Here is a 16,369-nt window from a genome sequence, read left to right as displayed (position 1 = left end):
CCGCCGCCGCCGATGGAATGAGAGGGACAGAAAATAGTCGCGACTGTCACGTGGAACTTCGCGCTGACTCCGGAAGGCTCGCTTTCTGCCAGTACCTTCAGCCTCGTCCGAACTGTCACCTCGCTTTTTTCATCTCCGCCAACTTCGACGCTGTACTCCGTTAAAGAAACGCATTTTTTTCGCCGTGCCGCGCGCGGGACCTAGCTGGGTTTCTAGCCTAAAGCCCTGTTTTAAGTTTTTTTCTCCCAGCTTCTTCCTTAATTTTTTTCCGGGTACCATCTTTTACGTCGCTGAGGAAAAAAAAAACTACGCTTCGATGCTTCTGAGTTTTCGACTCCGGGTTCCGCGCGCCGGGAGAGAGAAAAAAATTGCGTTCTAGAATTCTAAAGCGAGGCTTGGATTTTTTTGGTACCCTCCGCCGGCATCCAAGATTCCTTTCGGTCTTTTCTAGCGCGCCTCCCTTCGCCGCCGCCGCCCAGCCCCGGCAAACTGATCCGCCCGCGCGACTGAAAGCTTCCAGATAAGAAGGAGCCACTACACTCCGTTTTCTTCTTCTAGAACGGGAGGCTTTTTCTCCTCCGTACCGCCCGACCGTCGACCGATGGGCGAAATGGGGGAGGACTGGGTGGTATAGCCAAGAGAGAGTGGCGTCTAAAAGAGCTTTGGGTGGGTGGTACGTAGTTCCAGAAACCTCCGGCTCGCACGTGCGCCCACATCGATCGTTTCCTATTTCTTTCTTCGGCGGAGGGCGGCCCCGTTTTCCCTCCCCCGTCTCGCTATTTCCTTCCCGCCCGCCGCGCCACCCCTCCTCCTCCTCCCCAATGACGAATTTTTGCCCTTTTTTTCGCCGTTCTTTCGTCTTCTTTTATTTTTCGGGTTTTTATTTCTCTTTCGTTCCCCGCTTTCAGTCGCTTTCCGTGGCTTTACTTCGAGGGACCGAACCTAAAGTCGCATTTATCCATTTCGTTTCGCACTTTCGGCAGTCGCGCACGGTTAACCAGAATTTTTTTTTAAAAGAAATGTTTCGTATTTTTATCTTTATAAATTTTTGTCGTTTTGGTATAGGTGTCGGAAGTAAAATATCAAGTTCATTTACTTTTGGTATTAGATAGTATGATTAGAGACTGTGGTAGTAACTGCGGTAATACGTAATTTACCTCAGAGAGTTACTCGATCGAATACGTCTTTCCATTTAATCCTCCTTTGACTAACATTGCTGCCAGAACTTTAACACATGGCGGAGGGGTTAGCGCTTTCGCCTCGCAGCAAGAGGAGCCGGGTTCGATCCCAGCTTGTGGCACTGAGTGAAAACTCGAAACTACTCCTTTTGCGTTGAGTTTGCAAGTTCTCTCCCCACTGGTTTAAGGGGTTTTCCCCCGAGCTCTTCGGTTTCCCCTTCCCTAAAAACTTGTCGAGGTTAACGGTAATAGTTAGTATAGAGAGCTGTTGGCTCGCGTGGCATGAAGGGCTTGCCACCGCCCTCCTACGCATTGTAACCCGACCACCTGAATTAATGGCTTTAAAAGTCGCTTGATGACTTAGGTCTAAGGTGGTGCCTTGGGTATTAGCCTAGCTAATTATTATTATTATTATCATTATTATCTTTGGCAGTTTAAAGTTAAAACCAACTCTATAATTGACTTTGATGTATATTTTATGGCAAAGTCTAATTGTCTACCGAATAAAAACAAATAACTTAACAAAAATATTTTATTTTATCCCCCTTTAATTAATTTAAAAGCACGTCACTGTTTTCAATCGCATTTTCACTTATTTATACCCCGTAAGTAGTTTAAGAAAATTTCTATATTAAATATTACTATCCTTTAGGGAGAAGGTATTTTCTTTCAAAATTGGAATTTAATTTTGGTTTCGTATTGAAGCCGTAAAACGTATATCCCAAAAGGGACGACCTGCATTATCTTTCTCAACGTACCAAATTGTTCGAAAAAGAAGTCCCATTATTATTTTTTTTGAAAAGTAAAAGAATAAAATATCGCAAAACGGTTTTGGGAAACAGGTTTTCATCCGACGTCTTCGTCATAAGCCCCCGGTAACAGAAAATTTATGAATGGTCCGGTTTGTCAGTATAGCACCCTTGCACATTTTGCGTTTATATAAAATCCCATAAAAAATGGGAATACTTTTGGACCTTAAATCCGGAGCTATTTACGGCCAATTATAATAATATAATTATGGTACAAATACCATAATTTTGCTTCATATTATAAATAGTACTATTAATTTGAGAGTGTACTATATAGTACCAAACTGTACCATATTTCCAACCTATTGAACTATAATAGTACTTTTTATATTTACATTATTTAAGCTACTAAAATAATAAGAATTAACTATACCTAAAATCGTCACCTGAAAGCAAAAACTACGTAACTTTATACTTATTAAATCTATAGTTAAGGTTACGTAGTTTTTGCTTTTAAACGACGAAATATTAAGCGCAGGTTCAAGTGTTACTGACTACATCCACTCCCCATAATGAAAAGACGCACGAGTTACCAGCGTGTTTTGCAACAAACACTTTAAATTAAAAGTAATTAATACTATTTTACATTTTTACCATAATTTATATTGCTGTACTATAATTTTTTACCCTTTGTACAATAATTCGCTAAAGCGCCCTATACACGATGCGATTTTTTGGGGGGCGACTTGTCGCTACGATCCGGGAGATCGCGATCGCTCGTCGGTTTTTGCCACACACGGCAAAACCCCGATGTTTCGAAAATGGAAAAATTTTACCAAACACAAAGCCTAGGCAGATTCCTAAAATCGACGTAGAGCACGGACTACAGTGTTTTACAGCACCAATTTTATTCAAAAAAAGAAAAGCTTGTATTGCGCTTGCCGTGATTATTACTACAGATGAAAAAAAAAAGGAAAACGAAAATGGTCGAAACAATGGCTTTTACTTACATTTAATTTATATAAACATAATTTTATATTACTTACATTTAATTTATATAAACATAATTTTATATTACTTACATTTAATTTATATAAACATAATTTTATATTACTTACATTATATAAACATAATTTTATATTACTCACATTATATAAACATAATTTTATATTACTCACATTATATAAACATAATTTTATATTACTTACATTATATAAACATAATTTTATATTACTTACATTATATAAAAATAATTTTATATTACTCACATTATATAAACATAATTTTATATTACTCACATTATATAAACATAATTTCATATTACTTACATTATATAAACATAATTTTATATTACTCACATTATATAAACATAATTTTATATTACTTACATTATATAAACATAATTTTATATTACTTAGATTAATAAATAAATAAATAAATAAATAAAATAAATAAATAATAGATATTTAAAAAAAATAGAAAATTTCATTAGCTGGTCTGCCGACTAGCCCATACACGAGAAGATTTTTGTTTGCGACTCGTCAAAATCGCTGAAATTTCCCGCCCTGGTCGGAAGACCAGCGACGGTCGCTATCGCCGTCTTTGGTCTCCCAACAACGCTACACACGGTAAGATTTTTTCAAGGACAAACGACCGCGAGTCGCGGTCGCTCGAAAAATCGCATCGTGTATGGCCCGCTTAAGAAAAATCTGCCAACACTAGCCGTATAGCTTTCGCCTATTGGTTTGCGAGAAACGTACACCTAGCGTACACTACCGCTCTTTCCGCAGCGGTTCCCCCTTTTTCGGTGGGAGGCGATTTCGGCGGCTCGCACGCGCCGCAGGTGGAATAAGTAAATACGTGCGCGCTTCCGTCCCCCCTTATCTCTCCCCCCTCCATTTCCTTTCCTCCCGTTTTTTTTTTTCATTTCTCTCGCGCCCTCAGAGATGCACGTGCGAAAAGGCGGGAAAAATATGGGGCTTTTATTCCAAAAAAACAAAGAAAGCAGAAAACAAGTTTCTTTTATTTTCTCAGTTTTCGCGGTACTATTTATTTTTGGGGCGTACAAAAGTTTAATTTTTTTTTTCATTTCTCACTTCGACTAATATGATTACGCTTGACTGCGCTGGTAAAGTGTTGCTGGGGTAAAAGTGGAAAGCGAAATGGCAACAATGGCCATCTTCTTGTCGACGTTTCCAGATAGAGAATTATTAGAAATATTAATAATAACTTTCGATTATTGTTGGTCGTGTGCCAACATGATGGTACTATGTATTCGATTTATAACAGAAAATTATCGGTTCAATTTTGTACACCTGATGTCAGATTTTCGAAAATAACTTTCAATAGATTACTGGAGATTTTTCAGTCATTAATGTTTACCTATAATTTTTCACCGATTTCCATTGAGTACCCGAAATATTTCGCCTATTTCAAGAGATTACCCTAAATTTTTTCACCGATTTCCATTGAGTACCCGAAATATTTCGCCTATTTCAAGAGATTACCCTAAATTTTTTCACCGATTTCCACAGATTACCCGAAATCTCCGTAGATTTCCATCGAGTACCCGTAATTTTTCGCCAATTTTCACCGAGTACCCGTAATTTTTCGTCAATTTTCATCGAGTACCCGTAATTTTTCGCCAATTTCCATTGATTACCCGTACATTTTCACCGATTTTCACAGATTGCTAAATCGAATTCCCATAATAATCTACTATTTGTGTACCTGATAACTTTAGTTACTCTAAAATCGTAAGCGGCAATAGTTTTGGATGCAGTGGCGGATAAGAAAAAACTCAAGGGGGGTAGCTAAAAGACATCTTGATCATCAAGTCACACGCAAAGCTTAAGCGTCAAGGGGGGGGGGGGGGGCGCCCACCATATGTATCCGCCACTGTGTGGATGTACAACGCTATTCCAAATAAAATCCGGTAATACTGTTTCGCTATTAAATCTCGAATGCTTGGTTTATTTTTCTGGAACTATCCTTTGTGAAGGTCAGCGCGTGGGCTAGCGTAAAGAAATTGCGACGATAGACGAGCGAGTGGTCTGTAAAATAAAGTTGAAGGATATAAGTAACCAGGCCGTAGAGTAGTGCGGAAGATGATTCGTGCGCCGGCTACAGGATATAAATTAAGTCCGCGCCCCGCTGTTCTGACCCAGATACCGCCTTCGAGTTTCGGCGCCCCCCCCCCCCGTTCGTTTCGGGTTTGGAAAACGCTCCGAGAGGAAGATAACATTGTAGGGATAGGCCGGCCTGCCTGTCTCGCCTTATTAGGCGTAACCTCCTAAATGGTGTTTTCTCCCCGACGCTCGCTTCCCAGGCGAAAAGAAAAAAGAAGACCGATCGAAGTATTTTACGGGCTTCACTTACCGGCGTGGCCCGTTCGTCATACCGGAGCAACCTCACTTTTACGGAACGGAACCTTTGTTTCTCAGGCGTAAAAGACGAGCTAATCCCCGCGGCTATCTTTAAAATGCCGGGCTGCGGAACCGTTTCCACTCCGAAGGATCTCAAATCTCTAATGGAAAATGGCGAAATTAACGAATTCGGGATAGTTGGAAATTAGTTGTCCAAAAATATCTCATCATATTGTTCCAATATATGATTTCCCCAAAAGTATCTCATCATATTTTTCCAATATATGATTTCCCCAAAAATATCTCATCATATTTTTCCAATATATGATTTCCCCAAAAATATCTCATCATATTTTTCCAATATATGATTTCCCCAAAAATATCTCATCATATTTTTCCAATATATGATTTCCCCAAAAACATCTCATCATATTTTTCCAATATATGATTTCCCCAAAAACATCTCATCATATTTTTCCAATATATGATTTCCCCAAAAATATCTCATCATATTTTTCCAATATATGATTTCCACAAAAATATCTCATCATATTGTTCCAATATATGATTTCCCCAAAAATATCTCATCATATTTTTCCAATATATGATTTCCCCAAAAATATCTCATCATATTGTTCCAATATATGATTTCCCCAAAAATATCTCATCATATTTTTCCAATATATGATTTCCCCAAAAATATCTCATCATATTTTTCCAATATATGATTTCCCCAAAAATATCTCATCATATTGTTCCAATATATGATTTCCCCAAAAACATCTCATCATATTTTTCCAATATATGATTTCCCCAAAAATATCTCAACATATTTTTCCAATATATGATTTCCCCAAAAATATCTCATCATATTTTTCCAATATATGATTTCCCCAAAATATCTCATCATATTTTTCCAATATATGATTTCCCCAAAAATATCTCATCATATTGTTCCAATATATGATTTCCCCAAAAACATCTCATCATATTGTTCCAATATATGATTTCCCCAAAAATATCTCATCATATTTTTCCAATATATGATTTCCCCAAAAATATCTCATCATATTTTTCCAATATATGATTTCCCCAAAATATCTCATCATATTTTTCCAATATATGATTTCCCCAAAAATATCTCATCATATTGTTCCAATATATGATTTCCCCAAACATATCTCATCATATTGTTCCAATATATGATTTCCCCAAAAATATCTCATCCTATTTTTCCAATATATGATTTCCCCAAAAATATCTCATCATATTTTTCCAATATATGATTTCCCCAAAAATATCTCATCATATTTTTCCAATATATGATTTTCCCAAAAATATCTCATCATATTTTTCCAATATATGATTTCCCCAAAAATATCTCATCATATTTTTCCAATATATGATTTCCCCAAAAATATCTCATCATATTTTTCCAATATATGATTTCCCCAAAAATATCTCATCATATTTTTCCAATATATGATTTCCCCAAAAATATCTCATCATATTTTTCCAATATATGATTTCCCCAAAAACATCTCATCATATTTTTCCAATATATGATTTCCCCAAAAATATCTCATCATATTTTTCCAATATATGATTTCCACAAAAATATCTCATCATATTGTTCCAATATATGATTTCCCCAAAAATATCTCATCATATTGTTCCAATATATGATTTCCCCAAAAATATCTCATCATATTTTTCCAATATATGATTTCCCCAAAAATATCTCATCATATTTTTCCAATATATGATTTCCCCAAAAATATCTCATCATATTGTTCCAATATATGATTTCCCCAAAAACATCTCATCATATTTTTCCAATATATGATTTCCCCAAAAATATCTCAACATATTTTTCCAATATATGATTTCCCCAAAAATATCTCATCATATTTTTCCAATATATGATTTCCCCAAAATATCTCATCATATTTTTCCAATATATGATTTCCCCAAAAATATCTCATCATATTGTTCCAATATATGATTTCCCCAAAAACATCTCATCATATTGTTCCAATATATGATTTCCCCAAAAATATCTCATCATATTTTTCCAATATATGATTTCCCCAAAAATATCTCATCATATTTTTCCAATATATGATTTCCCCAAAATATCTCATCATATTTTTCCAATATATGATTTCCCCAAAAATATCTCATCATATTGTTCCAATATATGATTTCCCCAAACATATCTCATCATATTGTTCCAATATATGATTTCCCCAAAAATATCTCATCCTATTTTTCCAATATATGATTTCCCCAAAAATATCTCATCATATTTTTCCAATATATGATTTCCCCAAAAATATCTCATCATATTTTTCCAATATATGATTTTCCCAAAAATATCTCATCATATTTTTCCAATATATGATTTCCCCAAAAATATCTCATCATATTTTTCCAATATATGATTTCCCCAAAAATATCTCATCATATTTTTCCAATATATGATTTCCCCAAAAATATCTCATCATATTTTTCCAATATATGATTTCCCCAAAAATATCTCATCATATTTTTCCAATATATGATTTCCCCAAAAACATCTCATCATATTTTTCCAATATATGATTTCCCCAAAAATATCTCATCATATTTTTCCAATATATGATTTCCACAAAAATATCTCATCATATTGTTCCAATATATGATTTCCCCAAACATATCTCATCATATTGTTCCAATATATGATTTCCCCAAAAACATCTCATCATATTTTTCCAATATATGATTTCCCCAAAAATATCTCATCATATTTTTCCAATACATGATTTCCCCAAAAATATCTCATCATATTTTTCCAATATATGATTTCCCCAAAATATCTCATCATATTTTTCCAATATATGATTTCCCCAAAAATATCTCATCATATTGTTCCAATATATGATTTCCCCAAAAATATCTCATCATATTTTTCCAATACATGATTTCCCCAAAAATATCTCATCATATTTTTCCAATATATGATTTCCCCAAAATATCTCATCATATTTTTCCAATATATGATTTCCCCAAAAATATCTCATCATATTGTTCCAATATATGATTTCCCCAAACATATCTCATCATATTGTTCCAATATATGATTTCCCCAAAAACATCTCATCATATTTTTCCAATATATGATTTCCCCAAAAATATCTCATCATATTTTTCCAATACATGATTTCCCCAAAAATATCTCATCATATTTTTCCAATATATGATTTCCCCAAAATATCTCATCATATTTTTCCAATATATGATTTCCCCAAAAATATCTCATCATATTGTTCCAATATATGATTTCCCCAAACATATCTCATCATATTGTTCCAATATATGATTTCCCCAAAAACATCTCATCATATTTTTCCAATATATGATTTCCCCAAAAATATCTCATCATATTTTTCCAATATATGATTTCCCCAAAAATATCTCATCATATTTTTCCAATATATGATTTCCCCAAAAATATCTCATCATATTGTTCCAATATATGATTTCCCCAAAAATATCTCATCATATTTTTCCAATATATGATTTCCCCAAAAATATCTCATCATATTTTTCCAATATATGATTTCCCCAAAAACATCTCATCATATTTTTCCAATATATGATTTCCCCAAAAATATCTCATCATATTTTTCCAATATATGATTTCCACAAAAATATCTCATCATATTGTTCCAATATATGATTTCCCCAAACATATCTCATCATATTGTTCCAATATATGATTTCCCCAAAAACATCTCATCATATTTTTCCAATATATGATTTCCCCAAAAATATCTCATCATATTTTTCCAATACATGATTTCCCCAAAAATATCTCATCATATTTTTCCAATATATGATTTCCCCAAAATATCTCATCATATTTTTCCAATATATGATTTCCCCAAAAATATCTCATCATATTTTTCCAATATATGATTTCCCCAAAAATATCTCATCATATTGTTCCAATATATGATTTCCCCAAAAACATCTCATCATATTTTTCCAATATATGATTTCCCCAAAAACATCTCATCATATTTTTCCAATATATGATTTCCCCAAAAATATCTCATCATATTTTTCCAATATATGATTTCCACAAAAATATCTCGTCATATTGTTCCAATATATGATTTCCCCAAAAATATCTCATCATATTTTTCCAATATATGATTTCCCCAAAAATATCTCATCATATTGTTCCAATATATGATTTCCCCAAAAATATCTCATCATATTTTTCCAATATATGATTTCCCCAAAAATATCTCATCATATTGTTCCAATATATGATTTCCCCAAAAACATCTCATCATATTTTTCCAATATATGATTTCCCCAAAAATATCTCATCATATTTTTCCAATATATGATTTCCCCAAAAATATCTCATCATATTTTTCCAATATATGATTTCCCCAAAAATATCTCATCATATTTTTCCAATATATGATTTCCCCAAAATATCTCATCATATTTTTCCAATATATGATTTCCCCAAAAATATCTCATCATATTGTTCCAATATATGATTTCCCCAAAAATATCTCATCATATTTTTCCAATATATGATTTCCCCAAAATATCTCATCATATTTTTCCAATATATGATTTCCCCAAAAATATCTCATCATATTGTTCCAATATATGATTTCCCCAAACATATCTCATCATATTGTTCCAATATATGATTTCCCCAAAAATATCTCATCCTATTTTTCCAATATATGATTTCCCCAAAAATATCTCATCATATTTTTCCAATATATGATTTCCCCAAAAATATCTCATCATATTTTTCCAATATATGATTTTCCCAAAAATATCTCATCATATTTTTCCAATATATGATTTCCCCAAAAATATCTTATCATATTTTTCCAATATATGATTTCCCCAAAAATATCTCATCATATTTTTCCAATATATGATTTCCCCAAAAATATCTCATCATATTTTTCCAATATATGATTTCCCCAAAAATATCTCATCATATTTTTCCAATATATGATTTCCCCAAAAATATCTCATCATATTTTTCCAATATATGATTTCCCCAAAAATATCTCATCATATTTTTCCAATATATGATTTCCCCAAAAATATCTCATCATATTTTTCCAATATATGATTTCCCCAAAAATATCTCATCATATTTTTCCAATATATGATTTCCCCAAAAATATCTCATCATATTTTTCCAATATATGATTTCCCCAAAAATATCTCATCATATTTTTCCACTATATGATTTCCCCAAAAATATCTCATTATATTTTTCCACTATATGATTTCCCCAAAAATATCTCATCATATTTTTCCAATATATGATTTCCCCAAAAATTCAAATCACTATTTTCAAATATTGACAAATGTTTTTTTTTCAAAAATAGTTAAACGTCCAAACATTAAAAAAAAATTCTTAAACAATAATGAATTCAAAATAAAAATCTAAATCAGTAGTTTCTAAAATAGTTAAATGTAAAAAATTAACGTAAAATATTTAAAACAATAATTAACTTTTCAAAACTACACATCAAAATATTTAAAAAATAAAGAATTTGCGAAAACTACACATCAATATAATTAAACAATAACAGAATTGCTCAAAACTCCAAATCAAAATATTTAAAAATAACAGAATTGCTCAAAACTCAAAATCAAAATATTTCCCAAAAACAGAATTGCTCAAAACTCCAAATCAAAATATTTCCCAAAAAAACAGAATTGCTCAAAACTCCAAATCAAAATATTTCCCAAATAACAGAATTGCTCAAAACTCCAAATCAAAATATTTCCCAAATAACAGAATTGCTCAAAACTCCAGATCAAAATATTTAAAAAATAATGAATTGTTCCAAACTGCACATTTTCCCGCTTATTCAAAATTCAAAGCAAAAACCAATCGCAAAGGTGAAACCATTTTAAAAGCCCCTATTGGCGAAACATTAATTACTATATCCCTCTTAATAAAAATAACAATCTAACCAAATAAGGTTAATATAAAATATTAAAAAGTAGCGAAAGAGTCGACGATTTTGATTTTTCGTATATTTTTCTAAAGTTACTTGACGTTTACTCTCAGGTAGCAAAATGTTTTGTACAGTACCAAAGAAAGAGAGATTTTTTTTCGGCGCTTTGGAAAATGATCCACCGGAATGAGGAGCGTGTTCTCTCTCTCTCTCTCTCTCTCTCTCTCTCTCTCTCTCTCTCTCTCTCTCTCTCTCTCTCTCGGGGAGCGGGAGCCGGTTTCACCTATATCTTTTCTCTACCGTCTGGAGCGTTTAGACAAGCTATGCGCTATATTTTGAAAGAAATAACGTAATGAAATCGCGATATCTCATATTATATTTAACGTTATTTTTCTAAAATCACTCTACAATCACACTACGCAAAAATGACAATAAAATAAAAAAATTAAATCAAAATATTATAGGGTTGTTAAGTTTCCGGGAAAATAAAATGCGGATAAATTTCCAGAAAAGTTTCCGCAAATCGGAAAAATAAAAATTTTAAACATATTTTACTTTTAAAATGACTAATATCAGTAAACATACTACAAAACATTAATAGTGTTACATTTCAACCAGTTTAAACTAGTCTATAGGTTTAGTTTTACTTTTAGATTAGAAAAAATGAGGTGAAAATGCCGCTTTATTTAAATTTGCAAACAATATATTAGACAAATCATCAAATGAAAACGTTTTTAATAATTTTCGGAAAAATACGGAAAATTTTCCGGAAAAAAGGCCTCGGTAATTTTCCGCGGAAAATTTTCCGACTTACAACACTAAAATATTACTATTTTCTAAATAATATGATTTCTATATAACAGAAATCCAAAGATTTTCAGTGGCGTAGACAAGGGGGGGGGGTTGCGTGCCCCCCCCCTTGGGTCTACCTTTGACTGTACTAAATTTCCACGCCCATTCTCGACCCCCTCTTAACATTCATATACTTCGACCCCCCTTGAGGAATTTCTCTCTGCGCCACTGGTGTAGGCTAAAATTTAATTTGTAGGTCTAATTTGAAACTTTTACAAGTTATTTGACCTTGATCGGAGCTTCACCAATTAACTGGAGACAGGGGCGGATATAGGCATGGTCTTTATGGGCTCCGTTAAATCAAAGGGCCCCCTTAGTGGTAAAAAAATTAATAAAAAAATTAAAATAAATATTTAAAAGGGGTAAGAAATTGAGATTTTTTTTACAAAATTACGAATGAGTCGTCACAGCTAACCCAAAGTTGGTATAGGCCCCAAACAGTGTTAGTCCAGGGCCCCCAAAGTTAACGGGCCACCCCTGACTGGAGGAGGCTCTTCCCGGGCCCCTTAAAACTGATTTGGGGCCCCCCAACTCACCGATGACAGAAATCGAACTTCTAAGCTTTTAATATCAAGTAATGTCCGTTTTTTGTATAGCGTTATCGTACTCTATTGTGAGGCCTGGAAATTGTCGGCATATATTTAAACCATGTACGAGAATCAAACTGTAAAATTATATTTTAAGTAAAGTGGCTGTAGTATATTCAATTTAAATAACAAGGAAATTTCGTGAAATGTTCAATTTGGTATTTTGTGGCTAGACGACGGCGCGACAGCTGTTTCTAGCGTGTCAACCGATTGTTGTCATAGCGCAAAGTGTTTGTCACTAAAATCTAGTCCAGATTCCACGATTCGGCATCGTTGTATTTTTCGAATCTACATCGCGGCGCCTTAGATAAGATTGCGTATTTAAGGCCTATTCAAACCAGCCAACACTTTTGGTCTACTTTATTCGTGAGCCTAGTTGAGATTTCGTTCAAGCGCTCGATCAAAGGTTTTCAAGTTCTCGCCCGAAAACCGATGAAGACCATTTATCGTAATTCTTAAAAAATAGCTTTTCTCCAACAACATAGTTAATTTATAGTAATAAAGGTATTTCGAATTAATATTCTTAATTAGTTTCGCGTAGTCAAATGTATGTGTACATTTTTAGGTTTAATTTTTTTAATTATTAGTCTTATAGGTTTAAATGATTAAAATTGTTAGGTTTAAATGATTAAAATTATTAGTCTTATAGGTTTAAATGATTAAAATTGTTAGGTTTAAATGATTAAAATTGTTAGGTTTAAATGATTAAAATTGTTAGGTTTAAATGATTAAAATTGTTAGGTTTAAATGATTAAAATTGTTAGGTTTAAATTATTAAAGTGATTAAAATTGTTAGGTTTAAATTATTAAAGTGATTAAAATTGTTAGGTTTAAATTATTAAAGTTATTAAAATTGTTAGGTTTAAATTATTAAAGTGATTAAAATTGTTAGGTTTAAATTATTAAAGTGATTAAAATTGTTAGGTTTAAATTATTATAGTGATTAAAATTGTTAGGTTTAAATTATTAAAGTGATTAAAATTGTTAGGTTTAAATTATTAAAGTGATTAAAATTGTTAGGTTTAAATTATTAAAGTGATTAAAATTGTTAGGTTTAAATTATTAAAGTGATTAAAATTGAGAGGTTTAAATGATTAAAATTGTTAGGTTTAAATGATTAAAATTGTTAGGTTTAAATGATTAAAATTGTTAGGTTTAAATGATTAAAATTGTTAGGTTTAAATGATTAAAATTGTTAGGTTTAAATGATTAAAATTGTTAGGTTTAAATGATTAAAATTGTTAGGTTTAAATGATTAAAATTGTTAGGTTTAAATGATTAAAATTATTAGGTTTAAATGATTACAATTGTAAGTTTAAATATTAGGGGCTAAGCATGGTTCAGAAAAACCAACGGTTTTCAAAACTTGAGCAACAAAAGTGTTTGTGGTTAGGCCAACACGTTGCGGAAATATTTGATCCATTCACATGTGGCAACTCGGTCGGTTAACAATGTTTATCAAAAATGTTGTCTCGTGTGAATAGGCCTTCCCATTTTGCCGACGTCGCTGTTCGGAACGGTTCCCGACTTGGACTTTGAACTTGTACCACGCCTCCCTCTCTCTGATAAAATAAGCCGCTATCAAGACTCTGCCGAAAATAGAATTTAAGAAGCCGTCGCTGTCGGAATTTTTATCTCTAATAGCGGCGGTTCTACTATTTCCATCGTCTCCATTGCATCCCGCCATCTACTATAGAATAACATTGACAGTGCGCTGTTAAATCCGGAACACCGTACAGTCTGCTCCTTTTATTTAAACCGTTGGATGGTTTTTAGATGGTCCAAGGAGGGGGGTTAGAACTCCTTTGGGGAAAAGGGGATAGGGATGGATAAATCCCCCTTTTTTCCCCGATTGGAATTACAACTCGATACCTTCCACAATATTTCTCTCTACACGCTATCGGGTGTACCATAAGGAATGTAATAACGATAAGTTTGACACTTCCTATTGTTTAAACGCGTATTTTCTTACCGGGTTTTTCCCGGCACTGACACTCCGACTTGGATCTATACAAGCGAACTGAGTCAGATATTATTGTACTTGGTAGTAGTTGATTTCGACTTGGGCATATTAAGACACTAAGGGCGCGGGTGGGTAAACTTCGTACAAAGTCTAATGGAGAAGCAGTGGCGTAGCTAGGGGGGTAGGGGGCGTGGGTGGCCCGCGCTAGAGAAATTCGAAAAACAAATTTACACGTTTTGACTAGTAAGTAGCAAACCATGATATCCGCACCGGGTGCCACCATTGCTAGCTACGCCACTGTGGACAACTACACTTCATAACTTTATGAGTGCATTCTTAACGGGTATCCATACTGCGCAAACCTTAATTGCGCAATCATTCTAAAAATCAGTTTGCTAATAATTTTCGCTAATTGTCGTACTTACGGTTATTATATTACTTATGTTTGTAGCGTACTTTTAATATAAATTCTTTCCTATCAAGAACTCTCGATGGAGTCCGGTTTCAATGCAAAATATTATTAAAAATAAAGTCGAGAAATACGTCGTAGTTTACTAATGGTTCCGTGAAATGGCGATATTTTTTCCAGAGATGGAGCTAATGCTAATCTCGAATCGGGTATATTTTAAGATACTGCCTTTAAATTAGTGGAAGCAATTGGTTATTCGAAACCCAATTCGCATTTATTATCCGCGCGCGTATCTTATTGGGCTGAATACGATCATTTAAATTTGTTTAAGACTAAAGTGTGTTTGTCGAATGAGGGGAAATAGGAGCTCGCTGTAAAAGGGAAATGAAATCCAACGCGCGAATAGACCTTGAAAATTGAGGAGTGTAGTCGTGGTTGCGCCTTGTCATTTTGGTTGGCGTAGGCAAGTCCGTTCTAGTCTCCGCAGCCAGTGCTCGTATCGGAAACCCCAATACATAATTTTCGAAGAGTGCGCGCGGCGGCGTTAGTGCGTGTATGTATATCTTATATAGATCTTTCCCCGCAGCAGCGCCGTCGCCGTTCTTTCATTCGTTCTCCTCTTTTTATATTGTTATCTGTAAAGGGAAAGCCTTGGCCCCGTATAAAGTTCTTTTTTTTTTCGCCTTCGATCCCGTTGAGCCGAAGTCGCCCGGCGTCCGCGTACAGACGCTCGCCGCGAATCCGCGTAAAAGATTTCGTCAGGCTTTGCGCTCCAGGATCGTAACGAAAAAAGGCGGCTTCGACTCTGACGCGGATACGTTTGGAAATTGCGGCGCGCTTCTAGCTCCTTTCGCGAGCCGCTCGTATCTTTAGCGAGAAACGAGAGGGCGAAGAAGAGGAAAAAAAATAACGCGCCGTAAGCGGGAATTGGGGATGTGTGGATGGGGGGGGGGGGGCGGAAAGGAGCCGGCGGGGGGGGGGGCGTAAAGGGAAACGCCGCCGCGTTCCCTGTAATCCGTTTTCCAGCCGACCGCCGGGTTCGTGCGCGAACTCGCAGCTACGGAGCCGGAGCCGCCACCGCCGCCGGGAGGGGGAGCGAAGAAAGAGAAAAAAGTTCGAGGGAGTTTTCCGCGGAAAGGGAGGCATAGCTTTACGGAAATGACAGAATTCCTTCGGTGAAGAATACTCTTCTCTCTTTCTCTCTCTCGCTGTTCTTCCCATCAGGACGAATCGTACCCATAGCTCACATCCCGACCATTCCGCGCGA

Source organism: Leiobunum rupestre, chromosome 3, assembly GCF_980474605.1.
Source record: "Leiobunum rupestre chromosome 3, qqLeiRupe1.1.hap1, whole genome shotgun sequence".
Lineage (NCBI taxonomy): Eukaryota > Metazoa > Arthropoda > Arachnida > Opiliones > Sclerosomatidae > Leiobunum > Leiobunum rupestre.
Note: the sequence above shows the minus strand (reverse complement) of the source record.